Consider the following 15,659-nt stretch of genomic DNA (forward strand, 5'->3'; position numbering starts at 1 on the left):
CATGCATCACTAGGGAATTGATAGATACAGCGGACAGGAAAATTAAAGACATCCTTAGAGGAAAGAGAGACATTTGCATGAATATTAAGAGCTCAGATGGCAACCCCACAGTAAACAAAGAAATGGACATTCAGCGTTCAACTGATAACCGAGGGAAACTTTCCAAAACTACTTAAGTTGGAACTAGTGCATTGGGACTATTTTATTTTATTTAAGAGGTAATGTTATCAATTGTTCAAGGGAAAAATTATCAGTATTGTGTGTGTGTGTGTGTGTGTGTGTGTGTGTGTGTGTGTGTGTGTTGTGCGAGCGTAGATGTGTGCCAGTTTGAGCATACAGTGTATGAGTATTATTAAAAGAGGAGCGAAACTGAATAAAGGTGAGATGGGAAATATGTTATTGCGAACTCTGAGAGGCCTGTTTCGAGGAAAGTCCACTGGAGTAGACGACATTACCTCAGATTTATTAAAGATTTTGGGATAGCCATCTGTGAAAATACTATAATCAAAATATTTCAAGAAGAATGTAAACGTAATAATTCCTATTCCAAAGATAAAAGCTGCAGACAGATGTTAACATTGCCGAAATGTCTGTTAAGTAAGTCAAAAAATGGCTCTGAGCACTATGGGACTCAACATCTCAGGTCCTAAGTCCCCTAGAACTTAGAACTACTTAAACCTAACTAACCTAAGGACATCACACACACCCATGCCCGAGGCAGGATTCGAACCTGCGACCGTAGCAGTCCCGCGGTTCCGGACTGCAGCGCCAGAACCGCTAGACCACCGCGGCCGGCTTAAGTAAGTCATGGCTAACATATAGTGACACGAATTATTTACAAAAGAATGGAAAAACTGGTAGGATCCGGCCTCGGGGTAGATCAGTTGGGGTTGTGGTGAAATATGGGAACACAGGAGGTCATACTGACATTTCACCCTATCTTAGAATATAGACCGAAGAAAGGCAAACCCACATTTATGACATTTGTAGATTTAGGGAAAGCTTTTGACAATGTTGACTGGATAATATATTGAAATTCTGAAGGTAGCAATGCTAAAATACAGGGAGAGAAATGTTACTTACAACTTGCACAGAAACCACACTGCAGTTGCAAGAGTCAAATGTCATGAAACGAATGCAGTAGTTGAGAATGGAATGATACAATGTTGTATGTAATCTCTCCTAAATGTTATTAAGTTTGTACATTGAGAAAGCGAACACTGAAGAAAATCAGGGAGAAATCTGAAAACACAAGAGCTGAGGGTAGCGAAATTCAAAGAACGAGGTATGCCGACGACATAATTCTGCAAACAGTTCAACTTTACATTAATTGATCTATTGATTAACGCAATGCCCTTTAAAGCCTTCTTTATATTATCTTAAGGTATTTAATACTATGTAAACCTATGCCATATGTTTAGCGTTGTAGTCCTTACGGAGTAGCTTTTCGTGAATTTTTGTCTTTGTCTTGAATTCATGGGAGCTACGCTGCATATACGCAATAGCAGCGCATTTACATTACGTTTCCAATATCTGTGCTAAACATTTTGGAGAGGAGGTGATATCGTGGAAGCGAGTTTTGTGGATCTTATGTTTTTAGGCAGCGTTTCATCCAGTGTCTGTCTAGTCTGCTTGCATATTTGAAACTCGTGGCGAATTAATTTTTACGCAGATGCTCATTCTAAGCAATTTTACGTTTGCTACACAATAGCAAGTGGGTCGTAGTGTCTTAAGATTTTGTAGTCAAAGTAAATCTATATTGTTTACATTCGTCCTCAGTTAGTGAAAAATAATTATATAAAATCAGTTTGTCTAAAAGATAAACTGTAAATGTCGTGTGACTAGGGTCTCCCATCGGGAACACCTTTCGCCGGGTGCAAATCTTGCGATTTGACGCCACTTCGGCGACTTGCGCAGGACAACACAAGACCCAGTCCCTGAACGGAGAAAATCATCGATCCAACCGGAAATCTAACCCGGGCCCTTAGGATTGACATTCTGTCGCGCTGACCACTCAGCATCCGGGGGTGACTGAACTACTGAATATACTGATATTACAAAAAAATCGTTCGGTATTAGCTACATCACTTCTTCAGGACAATTCAGCTCATTAACCGCACAGTCTTTTACATGGATATATGACTTTCTCATTTAATTATGAAGGAGAGAAATTGACTACACTTCGAGACATTCTGCCGTGTGTTACTGAAGGATGAAACTGAAGTATTCATTGCACTTTCCAGTTCAAACACGTATAGAATCCGCGACTCCGGATGTTAGTCGTTGGTACGAATGCAGCAATTACAGTTTTTGTATGTAAGACGAACAATGAGAGCAGATTAATATAGACAGTGAGGACATTTAGGCAGTCAGATTTTGCTTTCGTAATGTACTACGTCCACGAAAAGATGCATTACCTTTCGTGGGATTTAGTAATTTATTCAAGGTAATGTGCTGTTGGGTTCTTTCATTATTACTAGGTCAAATACTGTTAGAGGAGGTCTTCTTTCTTCTTTCGGATTGGTCAGATATCGGCAACATTGATTTATTTTCGGTTTAAGAAATTTAAATTTGTAGTTCTTGATATTCATTGTCCTTTTGAGAAGGTACACCTTAATATTGGGGTTTCTAATATTACACTGCGTAATGTTTAAGTAAGCTGTAAAAATGTTGCTGTAGAAATGTTGGAACACGTGAGGCAATACTGACCTTACGACTTATCTTAGGGAATAGATTAAGGAAAGGCCGACCTACGTTTCTAGCATAAAAGACGTAGAGAAAGCTTTTAACAATGTTGACTGGAATACTCTCTTTCAAATTCTGAAGGTGGTAGGGGTAAAATAAAGCGAGCGAAAGGCTATTTACAGTTTGTACAGAAAGCAGAAGGCACTTATAAGAGTCGAGGGGCATGAAAGGGAAGCAGTGGTTGGGAAGGGAGTGAGACAGGTTTGTAGCCTCTCCCCGATGTTATTCAATCCGTATATTGAGCAAGCAGTTAAGGAAACACAAGAAAAATTCGGAGTAGGTATTAAAATCCATGGAGATTAAATAAAAACTTTGAGGTTCGTCGATGACATTGTAATTCTGTCAGAGACAGCAAAGGACTTGGAAGAAGAGTTGAACGGAATGGACAGTGTCTTGAAAGGAGGATATAAAATGAACATCTACAAAAGGAAAACGAGGATAATGGAATGTAGTCGAATTAAGTGATGCTTAGGAATCAGATTAGGAAATGAGACACTTAAAGTAGTAGATGAGTTTAGCTATTTGGGGAGCATAATAACTGATGACGGTCGAAGTAGAGAGGATATAAAATGTAGACTGGCAATGGCAAGGAAAGCGTTTCTGAAGAAGAGAAATTTGTTAACATCGAGTATAGATTTAAGTGTCAGGAAGTCATTTCTGAAAGTATTTGTATGGAGTATAGCCATGTATGGAAGTGAAACGTGGACGATAAATAGTTTAGACAAGAAGAGAACAGAAGCTTTTGAAATGTGGTGCTACAGAAGAATGCTGAAGATTAGATGGGTAGACCACATAACTAATGAGGAAGTATTGAATGGGATTGGGGAGAAGAGAACTTTGTGGCACAACTTGACTAGGAGACGGGATCGGTTGATAGGACATGTTCTGAAGCATCAAGGGATCATCAATTTAGTATTGGAGGGCAGCGTGGAGGGTAAAAATTGTAGAGGGAGACCAAGAGATGAATACACTAAGCAGATTAAGAAGGATGTAGGTTGCTGTAGGTACTGGGAGAGAAAGGAGCTTGCACAGGATAGAGTAGCATGGAGAGCTGCATCAAACCAGTCTCAGAACTGAAGACCACAACAACAACAACAACAACACGTCCTTGGTATTCATTGACCTTTTGAGAAGGTACACCTTAATATTGGGGTTTCTAATAGTCCACTACGTAATGTTTGTGTTGAGAAAAGTGTACTTCCGTTCATTTTAGTATCATGCGTGGGCTAAATATTGATTACAAGCAAGAAATATGATCTTCCAGTAAACAGGATGAATTTTATTAGCCGGCCGGTGTGGTGGAGCGGTTCTAGGCGCTTCAGTCTGGAATCGCGCGACCGCTACGGTCGCAGGTTCGAATCCTGCCTCGGGCGTGGATGTGTGTGATGTCCTTAGGTTAGTTAGGTTTAAGTAGTTCTAAGTTCTAGGGGACTGATGACCTCAGAAGTTAAGTCCCATAGTGCTCAGAGCCATTTGAACCATTTGAATTTTATTACGTACGTTGTGTGTTTCTACTATGAAAGGAATCTTTCTTTAAAATACGAGTGTGTGAATTATTATTTATCCCATAAAGGTTCAAGTGTAGAATGAAATGAAATGGACACATAGCAACCCCATTTCATGTCTAAAAGTTTCTATATTCAGTGACCGTAATTCAGCTGTACACCGTACGTCTAAGTTTTATCTTAACATGACGTCAGTCTACCACAAGAGGAATTAATGAAAACTGTATTTCATTTTATTTCTACGGCTCCCTTGGCTGACGCTGACGAAGCGGGGGACTTGGTATTCAGGTACCGCTGAACGAGTCGGTGTTCGATAGTGGAACGTGTCTTGGGCGGGCCGTCGACGCATTATCTCCTCTGGAGCGCAGCCCACAAGCCACGGGAGGGGCGAGGAAGAGCAAAAGGGGAGGGTTCCAGGGGTTGGAACGGGGGTGGCAGCCCCGGCCGATCGGACGCGGCCCCGCCACACTGTGGCGCAATCGTCCATGAATATTCAGCGCACCGCTTCCACCTCCGGCGGAATTCTGCTCAGTTCGTGGCCATTTCCCTATTTCATTATCGCATCCCCGCTGATCAGATATTCAGATACGTCTGCATGCAGAAAAGCAGCGTGTTATATCCAGTGAAACGAGCTGGAAGAGGAATATTCTCAGCTGCAGGATCGTCTTCGAATTCAAGTGATAATCCATATATTATTTTTAATGTTGGTCTGTGTACCTACGATAACCCAACACGGTGGGCTGCGTTAAGTTCCATATTGCAGGGTAGTGTTTTTCGCGTTTCTATTGCTGTGCGGGACGCCGTAATAGGACAGACGCGTGGAAATACATTTCTTAACGGAAAAAATGAAGCACGCGAAAGACACGGTCGGGCGTCACTGTAGTTCATGCGTTAATGTACTTAAGACATTATTGTAAATGATAAGAGATACAGTTCGCTGTGACGGAGCGACCACCAAAGTCCATTAGTGTTACAACTTCCTGGCAGATTAAAACTGTGTGTAGTGGCAGCCCTGACGCCGGCTACGAGCGCTTTTCACTTGTTGTGTTACAAGATAAGTAATTTAGCTAGTAATTAATCATTTTCTGTCTATTCTATAGTATTTACGTGCATTAGTGTTAGATACACCTGATAAATTAAAAGTTTCAGTTTTATTTGCGTCTGAATAAGATAAGCGAAGTTTCTATTTAGGACAGTTTCGGGTGTACGCAAACGTTTGTTTACATTCTTAACTGACGTTGAATACGCGGGATTATCAATTAATTCAGTGCACAATACTTACTATTTGCCATTATTAGTGTCATTTAGTCTCGATACATTGAAGGTAGCAGTTTTTATACGTTTTATTAGGTTATTTTTCGCGTGAACGTAAACGTTTGTTTTCATTACCAATACGAGGGTTAATCAGTTTAAGTTAGTGTACAATACTCAGTATTCAGGTTTATTAGTGCCATTTACATTCGATACATTGAAGGTAGCAGCTTTTATACGTTTTATTAGGAATAGTGATACTGACAGTGATTTCCAACCTCACTTTACGTTTGAATAGCGCAACCTGCGACCGTTAACAGTTAAACTAACGTATAATACGTCGTAAATTACACTACAATATCTAAGTAAATCAGTGTTACAATTCAACTTCTGAGCCCTTATTACATACGGTTTAGTTAGCAGAAAGCTAAAACTCACCTCGCCACCTGCTTAAATTCCTTAACTTGTTGTGGGCTTTAGTGATCGTGTACTGTAAGCCCATCGGTTCCTATAAACTAGAATTGGTATTTGTGCTTTACATTCTGAACTCTTATTGTTAGCTAAAGGTTTTGTTTTGTACCTGCATCTGTCAGTGTACAATACCCAGTGTTTACGTTTATTGGTGTCATTTAGACTCGGTACATTTAAGGTAGCAGTTTTTATAGTTTTATTAGGTCACTTTCGTGTGTACGTAAACGCTTGTTTAAATTACAAATACGAGGGATGATCAGTGGGTGCAGCTTACCGTAGTTCACTGTTTAATTCGTTTATAACATTCACTAGATAGCCCCTAGCAGTTTACTGTAGGTCACTAGCAGGAAAATAAGCACCAGATCTCGCTTCTACCATAAATTTTTATTTTTATTATTGAGTGTCCTTTCTGCCAACTAGAATGTAGCTGTTAACCTTGTGTGACAGTGGGTTTCCTTAAGTTTTTTATAGTAAATCAGTTATAAGCTAGATGGATAGGGACTGTGTCTGTTGTGTGCGGATGCAGGAGTTGGCCAAAGTCCAAACGCAGCTGGAAGCTTTGTTGGCCACAGTCAACAAGCTCCAGAGTGCCACCTTGAGGTGCGGTGGGGATGGGGTGCCAGGGGCAGCCTCTGCTGTACTAGATGTGCAGGGGGGGGGGGGGGATGTCACAGCTCTCTGTCACTGAGCCGACCTCAGGTGCGGCTGAGCCGGCTGGCCCACTCTCACCTCAGTGTGGGTGGCGGATTTTGTCGAGGTCTCGAGCCTCAAGGCGGAGGCTGCGTGGGGGAAGCAGGCTCCTGCCACATCCCATGCAATTTTCTAATAGATTCAGTGTGCTATCTGATGCTGGGACGGGGGAGGGGGAGGGGGGCGAGTGGATGCTGAGCCGGATCAGAATGCACCTTCTGCCAGGATAGTGGCCGCTCCTTCAGCAAGGTCCGGACAGGCACGTGGGGATCAGGGTTTGTTAGTTATTGGGAGCTCCAATGTTAGTCGGGTCATGGAGCCCCTCAGGAGCATAGCGGCTAGGGCGGGGAAGAAGTCCAACGTTCACTCGATGTGCTTGCCGGGGTGGGGGGCTTGTCGAGGATGTGGAAGAGGCTCTTCCGGTGGCTATCGAGCGTGCGGGGTGCAGCCAACTGCAGATTGTTGCACATGTCCGAGGAAATCCTTGGGTCCTTCCGACGGCTGGCTAAATTGGTGAAGGCGGCCTCCATCTCTCGAGGAGCTTGAAGGCTAGCATGAGTTTGATCGTATGAGCTAATGTAACAGACGTCACTCATAAGGATAAGGCAAAGTACGCAAATATGGCTCCTTTTTTAATTTTTACCTGTAAATTCACCAAAAGGCTGGAGAAAAGCATAGTATATGCTTCATTACACATCCAAGTATGTTTACTATATTTGTTAACTGAACGGCCGGTGTGGCCGCGCGGTTCTAGGCGCTTCAGTCTGGAACCGCGTGATCGCTACGGTCGCAGGTTCGAATCCTGCCTCGGGCATGGATGTGTGTGATGTCCTTAGGTTAGTTAGCTTTAAGTAGTTCTAAGTTCTAGGGGACTGATGACCACAGATGTTAAGTCCCATAGTGCTCAGAGCCATTTGCTAACTTCAGCTTTTGTAACACCTTAGTGAATAATGTCAAAAGTAATGATAATATTAGGTTACTGAATAAATTCGTAGCGTTTTTGTTTTGCATGTTGGTATTCCGGTTGTTATGGATTTATTTATCGATTGTCATTTTTTATTTGTAGTTCACTTTCGCTATTTGAGTTTACATATTGTCTTCTTGTCATTTGGAGATAGTGAGTGGAGCTATGGACGCTAGAAAATGATGCGCCCAGTGGAGAAATCGGAACATTTCTGACGTATTTTCTGCTGGAGTACCATAGAGGAGTGGTAGTAACGGAGGCAGCCAGAAACTTTCGCGTCGTGTATGAGGATAATACCATTATACAGAGCACAGCAAGAAGATCTTTTCTCCTTTTATGGAGGATTATTTCCGCATTAGTGATTCTTTGTGTTGAAGAAGACCTTCAGGGTTTGATGAAGATCCTTAAACGTATGCGGTATGATCCAGAGAGTGTACTCGAGAACAGGCAAATGCAATGACCTGTGATCGTTCCACCATAGTGCGACGTTTGCATAAAATGGGGAAGATTCAGAAATCGGATGTGTGTGTACCGCATGTTCTAAGCCAAAATCACAAAATTTTGTGGGTGGTCATATATGCATCTCTGTTTGATCATCATCAATTGGCTCGTAAACAACACTGACCATTCCTATCCCCTATTGTTATTATGCTAGCATAAGGAAAAGAGAGGAATGGTTGAGCCCAAACAAAGCAGCAACTCACCATAAGAAGACCTGCATGCACCCACATAAGGTAACGTTTGGCATCTGTCAACAGCAATAGTGTGGTGTACTACGAATTGCTTCCCAGAGGTGTAAGCATCACTGCCGACCTTTATCGTCAACAAATGAGACCTCTTACAGACGCAGTTCAAGAACAACGACCAGGAGGACTGCGTGAAGTGGTGCTATTTCACGATAGCATGCACCCACGTTCTGCCTGACTGACAAAAAACACTATGTACAGGAGATGGGCTGGGAAGTCATTCCGCACTTACCTCATTATCCTAATATTGCACGCTCAGATTTTCACCTCTCTGGCTAACAAGCTTCAAGAGCTTCCATTCCGGACGAAAATTCTCTCAGAACATGGCTTGACCAGTTCTTCGCCTCTTAACCACGTGATCGCCACAGTCTCGGATGATTATGAGGAGGTCCCATACTCCGAGGAGCGTAGGGGACGATGCGGGAGACCAGCACCGCTGACTAGGTAAGGTCCTAGAGGAGGTGGTTTGCCATTGCCTTCCTCCGACAGTAATGGGGATGAATGATGATGGTGAAGACGAAAAAACAACACCCAGTCATCTCGAGGCAGGGAAAAACCGCATGACCACAAGCTGCGGATACTAAAGGTTAATCCAGCATTGGCAGACATTTGTAAATAGTGAGGGAGAATATATTATTGTTGTTTAACGTAGACATTAAGAGCTGGTAATGAAATCACTAGACACATAAGAACCTTCTAAAATTTATTAATGCTAGAAAACACGCGAGTATTAACATTTACGTTTCAATCAAAGCTTGCAATAAATGTGGTAAAGAATAAAATTAATCCATTGCATTTTTTATAGTTCCACAAAAAGCGCTGTCTGCACAGAATCCATTTTTGTCCTTTGTTGTCCTGCGAATACAGTTTATTTCACACTGAGCATTTTCCATCTTAGTCATAGTAACTTTCGTCACCAATATCTACGGAATTAGAATTTCAATCGAAATCTTCTTCAGCAGCAGAATCTTCAAACGCTTCAGAAGAAGTAACTTTTTTTATCCCCATTCGGTTTTCGAAACCTGTCTTCACTCTTGCAGCTGATTCATCTTTGTCTTGCTTCTTATAATGAGACCCCACAGTATTATTTTTGTGAAGTGAGAGTGTGATGAGGACAGGTGGAAGAAATTGATTCGATGGCAGATGCAGATCGAATATTGTGAGGTGACTTGCGTTGGTTATCAACCTCACGAACAGGTTCTGGTTGTATGAAATATGCATCGAAGATATTTTCAACGAATGGGGAAATTCCCGTAGATTTAAACCCATTGATTATCATTGACATGTTTGCAGCTCTTATATAAGCACGACCCATCAGAACACCTATTTGATAATAACAGCCCTATTTGCGTGTGTATCCAATCATTTTCCAGTTTCTTGGGCAGAGTATGAATCTAGTGGGAACATAAAAGACACGTCCAAAGATTGCATCTTGGCAGTGCAGTGAGGAGGCAGGCAAACTATGGAAACTCAACCAAGAGGAATAGCGTCGATATTGCGGGAGTGTGTCACGTGGCCACCTAAAATCAGGAGCTCTGGATAGTCGTTAGATTGTTTGACAATGCTGATGAAGTGCTGGAGCAATTTCGTGAACAAGTCCAATGTATCAACCCAGATGGATGAACTGCTACGATTATACCTGGAGCTGATCCGCTGAGTAATTCAGCCTTCAAGGTTTGTGAGGATAAATCATGGGCGAAATGAAATTTGCGGATGCGGACATGCACATTACAAGAGCCACAAGAGAACCATGTTCAGCAAAAGACGATCGATGAACTTGACGTTTGAGTTTTACAGCAACAACTTTCCTGCAGCTGTGATGAATTATCTTCAAGTCTGTTCTGTCAACGTTAAAGATTTTCATAGGACTGTGTTTTATTTTCTCCACTTTCGCTTTTAGAATCGCAAAAAGTTGTTCACGTTCTCCTTTGAGAATCTTTGGATTCTAGCTTTGGAGAACAGCTGCGGTGCTCTGAAGGGCATATCAGGATGGCATCCCGTGAACAGTTTTAACTACTTCTTACCTACGAGTCCTTGCTGAGACGTAAAAGGATGCTCAGTTTTATTTCTAACGGATATTGACATACTCCGCAAGCCACCTAATGGTGTGTGGCGGAGAGTACTTTCGGTACCACTATGTGATCCCTCCAACCCTGTTCCACTCGCGTGTAGCGTGTGGGAAGAATGATTGTCGGTAAGCCTCTATATTGGCTATAATTTCTCGAATTTTCTCCTCGTGGTCAATACGCGAGATGTATGTGGGGGGAAGTAATATATTGTCTGACTCCTCCAGAAACGTGCTGTCCCAAAAGCTAGAGCAATGTTAATTAACCTTAGATTTTGTAGTGGATATCAACAATATTTTATGCTATTGAACTTTGAAATTTTGGCTGTAAGTTTTTGTGATTTTATTGCGCAGCTCCAAGCACTTGTTTTACATCTGGTGTTGCCTGTGAATGCATTGCTTGTACTATGAATCTGTATTTTTTTGCTGAGTCATTGTTGTTTAAATTGTCTGTCGATATGACGTCACGATTCGTAGTTTTTTGGTGCTTGTCTGAATCAACATATGATCGAAAGTTTGATAGTCCCTTGTAGCACACTTTATTATCCCATGGGATTAGTTTTCATTATTCATTCATCGGTTGTTTAGCTATTTTGTTGTTTGGTTATGTACGTGCTAATGAATGGCCAGGCGAACGGTCTACCCGACGGGAGGCCCTAGCCACACGACATTTCCATTTCCAATGGGTTTCATGATTGATCTGTACTTCCATTATGGCTTAAGAGCAACAATGCATGATGGACTCCTTTTGATTAAGCGAGCCACTCTGATGTTTAAGGTCTTGCACGTATCATCAGCTGCTTTCTTACCAACTGACTGCCCTCGTAGGTCTGCAAACAACAAGAGTAAACCTCAGCGCAGTTGCAGTACTCCACTCGGTCTGGTATCGGTGTGGCTCTATCTTCTGTTGTTTACAGAAGAAAAGACAGATTTTAAAGGTTATAGTCATTATGGATACAACGTCGCAGCTATGATATGTAAAGTTTTTTTGTAAATGACAAAAATTTCTGGCCTTTTATGAAGGTAAGGATCCTTTTTCGCATTAGCGGTTTCACGCTATCTGGCGATTCATCATCATATGGTACAGTTCTTAGCAATAATTCATAACATTGTGGGGATTGCTGTGGCTGCGGCAAGACAGAAAGAGATGCAAACAAGTAACCACACAATTTGGCGTGGTATCTCAACTCATTAGGTAATAAAATCATAATGTCGGCTTGATGGCATTACTTACAGCTATTTTATTCCATACGATTACTCAGTGTGCGCAAATCACTTTAGAAATTTATGTTTTACCACTTGTATTAAACAATACTACACACACTTTCCCACACGTAACTACTCCCACGTGCTTTACAGTATATAAATTGACCAGAGAATGTGACTTGGGGTGACATACTAAGGTTTGCCTAGGACCATAGATATTCTTTGGTTAACATTTGTGTTCGTAACTTGCACATTTAATCTTGAATGTCAATATGCAAGGTGTTACAAAAAGGTACGGCCAAACTTTCAGGAAACATTCCTCACACACAAAGAAAGAAAATATGTTATTTGGACATGTGTCCGGAAACGCTTACTTTCCATGTTAGAGCTAATTTTATTACTTCTCTTCAAATCACATTAATCATGGAATGGAAACACACAGCAACAGAAGGTACCAGCGTGACTTCAAACACTTAGTTACAGGAAATGTTCAAAATGTCCTCCGTTAGCGAGGATACATGCATCCACCCTCCGTCGCATGGAATCCCTGATGCGCTGATGCAGCCTTGGAGAATGGCGTATTGTATCACAGCCGTCCACAATACGAGCACGAAGAGTCTCTACATTTGGTACCGGGGTTGCTTAGACAAGAGCTTTCAAATGCCCCCATAAATGAAAGTCAAGAGGGTTGAGGTCAGGAGAGCGTGGAGGCCATGGAATTGGTCCGCCTCTACCAATCCATCGGTCACCGAACCTGTTGTTGAGAAGCGTACGAACACTTCGCCTGAAATGTGCAGGAGCTCCATCGTGCATGAACCACATGTTGTTTCGTACTTGTAAAGGCACATGTTCTAGCAGCACAGGTAGAGTATCCCGTATGAAATCATGATAACGTGCTCCATTGAGCGTAGGTGAAAGAGCATACTGACGAAACTAAAATGAGCTCTAACATGGAAATTAAGCGTTTCCGGACACATGTCCACATCACATCTTTTCTTTATTTGTGTGTGAGGAATGTTTCCTGAAAGTTTGGCCGTACCTTTTTGTAACACCCTGTATATTCGGATATACAATTTACAAAGTTAGGATTCAGACAGACATTCATTCTCTACCTTTTTAATCAGAAACTAAATGTAGCAGGTTTCTTATTGCTTATTGCTTATTGATTGTGAAGTAGACATTAGCATGTTGACAGCTTCTCTTATGAAATTCCATGTTACGTGGCTGTTGGTTGATTGGTGTTGGTATGCGTGTGTGTGTGTGTGTGTGTGTGTGTGTGTGTGTGTGTGTGTGTGTGTGTGTGAGTGTGTGTGTGTGTGTGTGTATGTATGTGTGTGTGCGGGTGTTTGTGTGTGTGTGTGTGTGCGTGTGAAAGAGAGAGAGAGAGAGAGAGAGCGAGAAGTAGAAGTATCGTGTGCGTTAGCGTGATGTGTCAAGCATCAAAAGTGATTACTTATGCAAGGGTAAATATTCTTTGAAACTGAGAAAAAATAGGTTGTTTGCGAGCTTTATTTCATCATCTAATTGTTGTGGGGTGATTTATGTTTATAGGTGAAAATATTTAAATGTTCCTGTCTTTGTTTCCTTGTCTGCAGCGCGTATGATATGGAAGTTTTGTTATTAGCTGTGATGAAACGGAAATTTGTGCCAGACAGGCAGAAAAATGCACTTATTATTTTTAAATTTTTGGACAATTTTCCTTTAAGAATTATACGTTTGTGAATCTAGGAAATTTCGTGTTCTGTATTTAATGTTCTATAACGTCTAGTGTAAAATTATTTCAAGTGCTCGTTTTCAAAATCTGTAAGTATGTATAGAGTGCTCTCAGTAACACGAAAGTCACTGTGCAAATCGAAATGCTTCTGAATTTCAATATAAAGGGACAACGTATAAATTTGTTTTCGGTGTATGTTTGTCAAAGGTAGCTACTTTTTTACAGTAACGCTTGTTCGTATGAAGCATTCTCAGAAATTAAGAATATTCTTTTGCTTAAAATCTGAAAAGACAATATATTAATGAAAAATTTACAAATTAATATATGTACATCAAATACTATATTCCGACGCTGTTGCAGTCGTTCTCATTGCACTTTGTGAGCTAGTTATTAAGTTATATGCATGTTCCATATAGCATCTGTGCGATTTTTTTATCGAAATGGTGTAGACAAGTCAGTTTGTAGGAGGTGTATATATGATTACTTTTAACGTTAACTGACGTATATGATTCTCCCTCCTGTGTGACTACACATAAAAACTAGGTTTTATTTTATTACAGGCTATCATTTGTTGAGTAACGAGGGATAGCATGCTGATACCATCGTCAAAAACGTTTCCCTTTGGTTCTTCTTTCCAAAGTTTGATGGAACTCTTCCCAAAGTATGACGGAACTCTGGACCTCATCGTTGGCACAAAATATTTTGTACATACAAACAATTTCAGAAAGGTGTAAAGATAGAAATCTGAAGGTGCCAGTTCAAGTTGTGGGTGGGGTGTTTGATAATGTACTAATCGAAGGAATGGAGTTTCTTTGTGGCGTTGGCTGTGCAGGGAAGTTCATCGTCTTATAACAAGCACAATGTCTTCGTTAATATTCCACTGCTTTTGCTGTGTATCATCGTCTGTAGTTTTTTTTAGGGTTTTCACAGTACCGTTTAACTTTAATTGTTCCCACTGGATCAAAAATTCAGTGACGAGGAACGCTTTACAATTCCGAGAGGAAAAGATCATGAGTCTTCCAGCCGTGGCAACGGTTTTCAACTTTTTCATTGATAGTGTGGAGTTATGATGCAACTGAGTTGATTATCTATTCTTTCCAGGGCGTAGCGGACCCCACACGCTTGACTTTATATTGATCTGTGATCTGTTTTGGTATCCGAGTCGCACACCGTTTTCGGAAACCAAGCGTGTCAGTAATGATTTCAATGCAGATGAGATATGGAGATTTCTGGAAACATGGGGTTCATCTCGTCGAAAGCCAACAGACGATGGCCGCGAGCCATTTCTTCGGTCTTGTTCACCGCCTCCTTGGTAACACATGGGGACACCCCGTTCTTTGTTGCTCACGATCATTCGTCCTGCCAGCCATAAAATGACGACACCACTTCCACTCTTTAGTACAATTCATCACACGGTACGCATAAATAGTCCTGATTTCTTTTAAAATCTGGAACACCACGTTTCCCTGTCAAGATGAAACCGGGTTAAGCCCCTCACCTCACAGCTGGCACGATTCGGAATAGAGGCTCTCGTTTCAAAGGCCAATAGAACAAGAGTGTTAAGCCTACTGTGACAAATGAGTGTGCGTTCTACAGCTTGTCCTTGAAAGCCAACTTGTTTTGTGCTTCAGATTAGCAGTTGGGGAGACTGGGCCATGTTTAGGCATGCGGCATGTACGTGGAACGAGCATGTGAAGACTGTGGTTGAGCAGACGAATTGTAGGAAAATGGACAAGATCTGTAAAAGAGACCGCATATAGGACGCTAGTGCGACCTATTCTTGAGTACAGGTCGAGTATTTGGGATCCTCACCAGGTCGGGTTAATGGAAGATATGGAATCAGATCAGAGGCGGACTGCTAGATTTGTTAGAAGGAGATTCGAACGACATGCAAGCGTTACGCAGACGCTTCGGGAACTCAAATGGGAATCTCTGGAGGGAAGCCGACTTCCTTTTCGAGGAACGCTAATGAGAAATTTTAGTGCAGCGGCATTTGAAACTGAAACTGGGTGTAGAACAATTCTGCTGCCGCCATTATACAGTCTCCTCGTGCAAAGTAGTCCTTCCAGAGCATGCGTTAGCAAGCACTGGCGTTTCAGCTAATATTCCATCTAGGTCTTCTCTTTCCTTACATCCTCCAGTAGAGTGGTGAGCAGGATGAAATTGCCTTTGTATTTACTCCTTGATACAATCAATCAAAAAGAAATCAAGAATGGAAGCAGTAAACGTAAAAGATAAGTTCACGATTTTTGTGCCATAGCGAACACATAATTTTTTAATCACATAAATTCCAACTCGGACA

This window comes from Schistocerca serialis, chromosome 5 (assembly GCF_023864345.2).
Source record: "Schistocerca serialis cubense isolate TAMUIC-IGC-003099 chromosome 5, iqSchSeri2.2, whole genome shotgun sequence".
Classification (NCBI taxonomy): Eukaryota; Metazoa; Arthropoda; class Insecta; order Orthoptera; family Acrididae; genus Schistocerca; species Schistocerca serialis.